General features: G+C 41.5%; 1 protein-coding gene across 1 annotated transcript in view; it reads left to right on the top strand.

The window, feature by feature from the left end:
* LOC116849514 (protein CEPU-1-like) overlaps positions 1 to 10,060 on the top strand; it is a 35,234-nt gene that overhangs the window by 19,997 nt on the left and 5,177 nt on the right. The gene's annotated exons all lie outside the window — the stretch shown is intronic.

The following is a 10,060-nucleotide window of genomic DNA, read 5'->3' as shown; positions in this document are numbered from 1 at the left end:
GGAGAGAGAGAGAGAGAGAGAGAGAGAGAGAGAGAGAGAGAGAGAGAAGAGCAATAGGAAGAGAGGGGGAAAACTTTTAATTTTAATATTACCTGTTCAACGTTTCTCTTTGTGAATTTTTAAATGTACGAGCACGGGCCGTGGGTAACTCGGTCTCATTTCTCAACTTCAAAACCTATCTCTCAGCCCGCCGTCCTCACCGCCGTCGCCCCGGCTCCACCACGTAAAGTTTCTCCGCTGTGTGTGCTTGCTTTACCGTCTCTCTCTATCCCTCCCTCCCTCCTTCTCTCTCTCTCCCTTTCTTTCTTTCTCTCTCTCTCTCCCTCTCCGCCGCCAGTCGCATTATACAACCGCCTATTTCTAGGAGCATGCCTCTCTCTCTTTCTCTCTCTCTCCCTCTCTCTGAAGCTCTCTTTCTCTCGCGGACTCTTACTTAGATCTTATATTCCTACTTTCGCGCCGAGCTCCACCGCAGTTCATCGCATTATCTCCCTTCGCCGTCGCCTCCATCTTCGCGGTGTCTCCCGTTTCGTAACCTCCCTCGCCGATATTGCACGGCGCATCCTCGTTACAGCCATTCTCTCGGTGTTTCACTATCACTTCATCGATACTTCCTCGCGCGAGAATTACCCGGACTCCACCAGGGGGGAGATAAATGTGTTTAACGCGCAACCGTACGTCATCTAATTTATTTAAGTCGCGGCTCGTTACGCCGTCTGTCTTTCCCGCCGGTCTCCTCTCGCGGAAGCGTGCAGTGCGACGGTGCTCGTCGATTAATTCGTTTTACGATCCTTGCCGCTTGTTATGCCTGAATCCACCCTCCTGCGGTGATTTGCGAGGCCGCGTGATTGACGTTCTGAACATAATTATAACTATAATTGACACGCGTTGAACATGAGACACATCAGGATTGTTTGAAACATCTATCCATCTTGTTGTAAGCTAGAGAGCTTACATCTTAACACTCTGTAACCCGAATGTCTATTAAGAGCATCTCCATCGCGGCGGTGCCTCGCCAGGCAAAGTGTTAACTTGTACTTGGGCCGTTTATTTGGAAAGTCTACTACGTGAGTCCATTCCTTATCCACCCCTTCCCATTTTCTTCGCATTGATTGCCGTAAGCATGGCGAGTCAATTGTCCTCTCTTAGGACAAAATCGAACTTTCCGAATAGATATGTGTCTACACCGAGAGAAAAATATCTGAAAAGTTAGAAATATTTATTTCATGGCTACTAATAACATATTATACTGATATGCACAATTTTGCACATTGAGGAAACATTTCTTTCAAATAAAAAATATATATATTTTTGCTATTTGTTGCTTCTCATGAAAGCAATTTATCCTACTTATTCGTTTATCCTATTTAAATAAAAAATCTAAATGTAAATAAATATGTTATTAGTTACCGACGAATAAATATTTTCTTTTTCATATTTTTTGCACATTGAGGAAAAATTTCTTTCAAATAAAAAAAATATATATAATTTTTGCTATTTGTTGCTTCTCATGAAAACAATTTATCCTATATAATTTATTCGTTTATCCTATTTAAATAAAAAATCTAAATAAATATGTTATTAGTTACCAGCGAATAAATATTTTCTTTTTCATATTTTTTAAATATTTTTGCTCTCAGTATATATAATTTCATGTTTTTCAAAACTCCTATTTTATTCCCTTTTTCACGATGATTATCGTAAATACAGCGATTGTGTTATCATTTCCTCTTTTTTTCGGAATTAAACTTGCGAACTCTCCTTCAGAATAAGCGCGTGGAAAATGAATCAGTCACAATCTCGCCCTTTTCCTTTCTCTCCGCTATTTATTTATCTCTCCCTCGCATTTTCTCTTCTCTAGTCGCGACCAGAATCACAGCTGCAAATCTCTCGTCTCCGTCTCTTGTCGCTTCATCTCTGACTTTATTCCCCGAGAATTTGACTTCCTTCCGGCAAAGCCCATCTGTTCTGTAGCTCTCGATCCAGTAAGCTTCCCCACGTAGCACGCGCGCACGAGTGAGCAAGCACGGGGGAGATTTTCTCGCCCCGTGTACTTACTTGTTCCGTCTCATCACTCGCTCTCTATCCCCGCGACGTCGTCCCCGACGTGTTGGCTGCATCCCGTCGCGAGACTAGCCTCGTCGATCGAGGAGGAGAACGACTCCTCTCGATCCGATCCGATGGAAATCCCCGCGAAAAACTCGAGATGCGTAGGGCTTCTCTTGGACTCCACATTTGCCTGTCTATCTTCCGCATTCTCGCGGTACGCATTCCACCCTCTGTCATTCCACCCTCCCCTTTGCCCGCGGGATGACCCAGTTAATCCCGGCGTTTGTACGGAGAATTATGCATGTCGAGATACGCGCGGTGAGCGCGTGTAACGTAACATAAATAATGGGAGGGGAGAAGGGCCAGAGGGCCAAAAGGGACGGACGGACGGAAGGGAGGGGCGACGGGCGGAAAGGGTAAACGCGCAATCACGCTACCGTTTCGTCGGAACGGCGTATATAATTGATTTCGCGTGAGCATTGGAGTCCGATAATATTACTCTCAATTAGTTTTGTTACGCACGAGCACACGCTGTTTATCATTATCATATGTTGTAATTGCGAGATGAATTCTCGTGCGTGTGCAAAACACGCGGGGTACGTTGCGATTGCATAATCGCACGGAACGATGTTATAGTTGGCGAAAATCTGCGGCGGGAAAGAGGAGGGAGAAAGAGAGAGACGACGGATAGTATTCCGCTTGCGAGTCCTGAATCCCTGCGCGCGACGCCCTCCACCACGTGGTAAGACCACCCCGACAGGGCGACCGGGTATTATCCGCGTTGTAATCCGCTTTATATCCTCATTGAAAAGACTTACGTAAAATCGTTCCGATTCAAAAAAGTTATGTCCGCAAGCGCGCACACACGGGAGAAAGAGAGAGAGAGAGAGAGAGCAGCTTGCAGCTTCCACCGTACGGAGAGCCGGTGGAGAAGCAGGATTCCTCTCCTCTCTTGCTTTTCTACAAAAGAAAGCTTTGCCTCGAATCGTTATTTGATTTCTGAGCATCTCCCGAATACTCCGTGCTTCAACGAGAGAAAGAGAAAAAGAGAAGGGGGGAGAGGAGAGAGAGAGAGGGAGAGCGCGCAAATGTGTTGTTGGAATCTATTCGGCAAAGTGTGTCGGCAGACTTGGATTTATGTCTCTTTGTAATAAAATAAACGTCTCCAGATGCCGCGTCGAGCGAAAATTGCAACCGTAAGTCCAATTTTCTTTCTCTCTCTCCCTCTCGGCGTGTCGCTCGACTTAGTCTCCTGAGTGTTGTTTAGCGAACACACATATACAAATGTATGTACGTGCTTTTATCGATTGCGAAATAACGGATTCGCGTAAGCCGGCGCGCGACGGTGCACTCGCGTGTCTTGCATAGACAAGAAGGCACATGCGAAAGAGTGTTAAGAAACGCGTGGAAATATGAGTATTCGACGCGAGAGACAGGAAAAGAGGAGAGAAGAAGAGCAGAGAACGGATGGGGGATGACGAGAGGGAGGAGGAACGAGGAGGACGTGTCGAGCGCGCTCCCGTGGGCTTGATGTTTTGAATTTTCAGAATTTTTGACACTTCGCGGTCTGCCGACAGCACTCAGCTGTCGGGCCATTGTTACATCGGAATTTGCTGACGGCATGCTGCCGTGTCATAGATAGGTGTGCGTTGGATCGGTTGATGAAGTGGGAATTTGTTAATGTTGTCATTCCCCGTTCGGCCGAGTCTCGCGCCGCCGAAACGAGCGGTCAGAGCGCTAAAAAATCACACAATTTTGTTCGCGAATTCGAGAAGGCGCGTTGAACAACGAGTCATGCTAAGAGATCTCTTCTTCTTTTCCTTTCCTTCCTTTTCTTTTTCACATAACGGCCTAGATTGTACAAGCCTTTGTCCAGCGATTTGATTGTCACGAGAGACATAACAGATGATGAAAGCATATCGCTCTAATACGACTGTGTGCTTAGATTGCTATATTAGTGCTTATCGCAAAGCGTTCCACCGCAATGTACACTCTTAACCATACCTTAACCGCGTAGTACCTCCGAATTCGAAGTACTAATTTCTAAATGGAAACGACATTTCGAGTTATTCGCCGATAGCAGGTACTTTTCACGGTATATCAGCGTGAAATACGGAATGCACGAGATAATAATATACATAGCGATTCGATTGAAAGTGCAATTCATGGTGGCTTTTGCTCAGGAGGTATAAAGCTTCCCGTACATATCTCCGATGTATACAGAGTGTTCCAGACTCTCCTCCGTCTATTTTGTGGGAACGTAGAATGGATTGAGGTGAACATAAAAATACTATACCGATATTCATCGATATGCGATTTTTGCGATATTCACAATAAATCTCGAGATATTAATTAAAAAAGACTGATGAATGACGCACGATATGGTGGATGAGCTGTAGTGATGTCGTCTGCCGTTGTATACATACATACATAAGTACATACATACATACATACATAACTTATACATTAAGTCAAACTGAACAAAAAAGTTATTTACTATTTTGCAAATGACTACATAGATTTTTAGATATTAATTAAGGAAAATTTGTGCATTATGATATACAATCATACGCAAAAAAATGACTTAGTAATATCAGCTAAACCGCGGTAGCTGATTCAAACTTAGTCAAAAGGCTAAAGACTTTAGCTGTCACTGCTAAGAATTGGCTATGACAACTAAAATGCATTCGCTATGAAATTCAAATATATTAGATGACGTTAAAAATGCACATTATTTCAAATAGCTAAGAAAATGGCAGTTTCTCATTCTTGAATTTCTTATCGTATGCATATATTAAAGAAGTTTGCCGCACAGCTACCATCATTTGTTGCAGTCATTTATTTCTAGCAGCTAATATTTCTCGCTGTAGCGCCTAAGTTTAAACAGCGAATAAATTTAGCTTCGGTAGTATCGACATTAGCTGTCCCTATTTCAGTGACACATCTTATCTGCCACAGCTATCTTTTAGCTCTGGAAGCTAGTTCTTTTTTTGGGCGCATATATGTAACAATTTTCTTTAATACCTAAAAATCTGTGTGGTTATTTGCAAAATGATAGAAGACCTTTTTCTTCAGTTTGACTTAATGTGTAAGTATACGACGGCAGACGACGCCACTGCAGCTCATCTACCATATCGCGCGTCATTCATCAATCTTTTTTAATTAATATCTTGAGATTTATTGCGAATATCGCAAAACGATATGGGACTTTTATGTTCACCTCGACTTGTTCTACCTGTACACAGGGTTTTTCAGGCTCTCCTCCGCCTATTCTGTGAGAACGTAGAATGGATTGAGGTGAACATAAAAGTTCCATATCGCTTTGCAATAAATCTCAAGATATTAATTAAAAAAAAATTGATGAATGACGCGTGATATGGTAGATGAGCTGCAGTGACGCCGTTTGTATACATATACATTAGGTGAAACTGAACAAAAAATCCTCTACCATTTTGCAAACAATCACATAGATTTTTAGATATTAACAAAAGAAAATTGTGCATTATGATACAATTATATAACAATTTTTTTAAATTAATATCTAAAAATCTATGCGGCCACTTGCAAAATGGTAGAGGACTTTTTTGTTCAGTTTGACGTAATGTAATCCATATCGCGCGTCATTATTCACCAATCTTCTTCAATTAATATCTCGACTATTATTGCGAATATCGCAAAACGGTATAGGACATTTATGTTCCCCTCAAATTCTACATTCTCACATTGTCTATCTCTTTTTAATAACATCAGAAGCGAGAAAATGGATGCTAAAAATTCTTGCGAAATACATTAAAATAAAAATATATATCTATAAAGTAACACTTGCAATCGATTAAACAAATTTGTAAGATATCCCGTGCACTCCCCTTTTGCTCTAACAATCAATAATTTGTAAATTAATATAACATACAATTCATCTTAACCTATTTCTTCGCCTATTTCCACTCAGATTAATTTGCAATAAAGTATTGATTGTCAGAACAAAAGAGGAATGCACGGATTATCTTACAAATTTGTTTAATCGATTGCGTTACTTTACGGATACATATTTTTATCGCAATATATTTCGCAAGAATTTTTAGCATGCATTTTCTACATTCCCACAAAATATGTGGAGGAGATTCTGGGACACCCTGTATAGATGCAAGGTACTCGGCGTTACAAGTGTATCACCAACACGATAGCGGGAGATCGCCGTGTAAGGATACATTATATAAGCGTAAGTCGTCGGAATATCGTCGGAGTCGGGAACCGCGTATCGCTCGATCATCAGGTTAAGCAACGCCTTAGCGCGGTCGGGACACAGATGGTGACCGATCGGTTGCCGGCTTGGGGTGGTCCAATATCTTTAGTGCATTTTTTATACCGCGCATAAGTTCTGACAATTGAATATCTCCTAATTTGGCGGTACTCTATCTTCTCTTCAGTTTCCGACGGTACACGGAGAAAAATAATTTTGCTCTTTTAACAAAATCGTCGTTGCTCCTGCATATTCGTACACTGAGAGAGAAATTATATTAAAATCAACAAATATCTCTTTGATGGGTACCATTAACATATTTACTTAAATCTACATTCTCTTTATTTAAATCAAATATTGTTTACCTGATTTAAATAAACAATTTTTTGTTTAAATAAAGAGAATGTAGATTTAAGTAAATATGTTACTGGCACCGATCAAAGATTTGTTGATTTTAATATAATTTTTCTTTCAGTGACATCAAAAATTTCAGTTGACGTAACTAATTTTACAAATTATTCGTTATCAGAGCGGAAATAGTTTCGTTATCAGGATAGAAAAAATTTATTGAGTGTATTTGTCCTATGAATCACGTTTGCTATTGATGCAAAATAATATATCCTTAGCAAATTTATTTGCTATCGGAGCAAAACTGCAACTGCTTATATAAATCCATCATGATTCGTATAGCAAAATAATTTGTAGATTCAGCAAATTATATCCAGCAAATAGTGATTAGTACTCTTAGCAAATCTTTTTGCTGTCCATATAATAATGAAAAGATTTTGCTAGACCAGCAGAAAATTTGCTGGGTCAACAAATTATTTTTTTCCGTGTACTTATGCCCCTTGTAATTACATAGAGTGTTTACTAGAGATATACCAACTATTCGAATTCAAATCGAATCAAGTGAAATTATTCAAATTCAAATAATTTGAAAATTTCGAATCGAAAAGGTTCAAATACGGATCGCGCATTAGTATTAACGAAAAACTATTAAAGACATCCAGCCTTACGGGAATTAGCATGACTTGAAAAGTTTGTTATACATTAAAGTTCCTGGCTTCTCGCACTGTCTATCTCTTTTTAATACGTCAGAATTTTTTAATACGTCTTTTTATAACGTCAGAAGCGAGAAATTGTATGCTAAAAATCCTTGCGAAATACGTTTAAATAAAAATATATATCCATAAAGTGACACTTGCAGTCAATTAAATAAATTTGTAAAATATTCCGTGCACTTCTCTTTTGCTCCTTTGACAATCAATAATTTGTCGTAAATTAACGTGACATACAATTCATCTTATTAACTTATTTTTTCATCTATTTCTATTCAAATTAATTTATTATTAATTAATAAATTATTAATTACTTTATATTAATTATTTATTCATTAATAAATTTATTATTGATTGTTAGAACAAAAAGGAAGTGCACGGAATATCTTATAAATTTGTTTAATTGCAACTGTTACTTTATGGATATATATTTTTATTTCAATATATTTCGCAAGAATTTTTAGCATACATTTTCTCTCTTCTGACGTCATTAAAAAAAGAGATAGCCAATACGAGGGGCCAAGGGGCTTAAGATTTTCTTCAAAAATATTAAAAGAAGATAGTAGCTGCTAGATAAACTCTTATCGACTCTTACCAACTGTTGGATCGATATGTGTCGTTGCGCAGCTTTCAAGACCGGAACTGTATTCCATACATCTTTACCGACTATATATTATATATTTCTTATCTTAAAAATGAATTGATATCACATGATCAGTGTTATTTCTCTCATACTGAAGTCACTATTTTCATGTTCAATGATTATGTTAATTAAAAGTTCTTTCCACGATTCGACTCAATTCAAATTTGAAGTTAAAATCTGAGATTCGATTCAATTCGTCTCGACATAAAAAATCTTTGATTCGCACATCTCTAGTTTTTATTTCAACATATACTGCCAATTGTTGGCGATACATGCTTAAGAGTGTAAGCCTTAACAACGTTCGCGCTGAGGGATCGTCTGCGCAGTTACATTTTGGAGTCTGTCGATTAGTCCGCGAATCGATCGTGCATCCGTTGTCCCCTCCTTCTTTTCTAAACTCATGAAAAGAACGGAAAGTCCCATTGACGCGGGCTCATTAACGACAATCGATTGGAAATTGCCTGCCGCGGTTTATTAGAGCTCGATTAAAGGCGGAGAGGTCGTTTCAATCGATTACTTTTTTTTTTTACCACGGCGCGCGGGACGATTTGTGCGCAAATGTTCGATTTGTGTGTCGGAGCGATGCGAGAGAAGGGGAAACACACTCCTTGCCCCTGCGCTAAAAGCAAACGAGGTGTTTTTCGCTTTTAGTTCCCTTCGCGTGTGAATCCGCACTCGTGAACCGCGGTCTCTCAGGCCAACGTTTTTCGCGAAACACCCAGATCCAAATAGAGAATGTTTCATATCCCGAACAGAGGAAGAGGAGGAGGAGGAAGAGGCGCATTTTCCGCGAATCCGAGTACATCAGTGTGAATCACCGTGGTCGCCGTCGATCGTGCGCCAACAAACCCCAGCGGGACATTCGTTTAATCCGCGCGTTTAAAGTCGCTCTTTCGAGCTCTCCCGGCGGCGCAAATGAGGTACGACGCGCGGCAAAGAGCATGGCGGAAATTGCGCGACTCGCTGAATTAATTTCCGCGCGCGCTCGCATCGGCGCGGCTAATCGGCGAGACAGAATGTTAATAACCTTGTGTCGCGCAAAAGAGCGGAATATAGCGTCGGAAGGGCGGCCGCGCGCGAGCGACGCGGGAAAAACCAAAGGTGTACGCTCGAGCCGCTCGGCGAATGCGCGGCGGATTAACTCAATCAGCTGTGCCGGGAATGAGAATAAAAAGCCGCGCGCTCTCGGCGAATGCCAAGTGCGCTTATTTAAGGTTAAGTCGCGAACGCGAAAACTCCCTTCGACGGTGGGAGGGAGAGGTGGAGGAGAAAGAAATACGGACGAAGCGAGACTCGCCGTGGGGGCCCCGACCGGGACCGTGAGAGCAGTAATTGGAACGTAGTTTAAGCCACTTTAATTACTATACGAGTCAAGGGAGCGAGAGGGAGAGTTCTTTGTCGTGGAGTTTAAATAACTTTCATGTAAGGCTCGTTACGACTTCCTCGTTGGAACGAATCGGGAATCGCGACCGTCGACAAGCCACGAGCGAAGAAGAAGAAGAAGAAGAAGTAGTAGTGGTAATGGTGGTGGTAGTACTGATAGTTGTGATAACAAGAAAAATAGAAGAAACAAAGGTCGGACGTTACGACGCGAAGAGTAGCGCTTAAACGCGTAGCCGAAGGCAGCAAAGGGCGAGCGAAATAGCGAGGATCGCGAAACGCAAACGAGACGTTTTATATCGCGAATATGAAATATCGCCGCTCTCGCGCGCGATTGTACCTTCGGATTTATAACACTCCGAGTCCGGACGGGAAGGGGCTCGACGGCTCGGCGAAACTTTCGGAGATCCTTTCTGCTGCGCTGTGACGCATGAGCGCGTTTATTTTGAAAGTGCCGTAAGTCCGGCCCGCGCGCGCGGCAGCATTATGAGTTTCGAGCGAAAACCCCCGGACATAAACTGATACCCCTCGGCCGTATCGATCCCGCCAAAGTTCTCGAAACTAGACTCGCGCCGTTTACAAACTGCGAAATGCGCGCGAATACACAGACACATCCACTGTGTATGTGCAGTCGTGCGAGCAAAGAGCCGAAGAGAATAGCAGCGCGTAGAGAAAGAGAGAGAGAGAGAG

This window comes from Odontomachus brunneus, unplaced genomic scaffold (genome assembly GCF_010583005.1).
Source record: "Odontomachus brunneus isolate Ranch 3 - 2012 unplaced genomic scaffold, Obru_v1 Obru_scaffold_118, whole genome shotgun sequence".
NCBI lineage: Eukaryota > Metazoa > Arthropoda > Insecta > Hymenoptera > Formicidae > Odontomachus > Odontomachus brunneus.
This window is presented reverse-complemented; position numbering and strand designations above follow the sequence as displayed.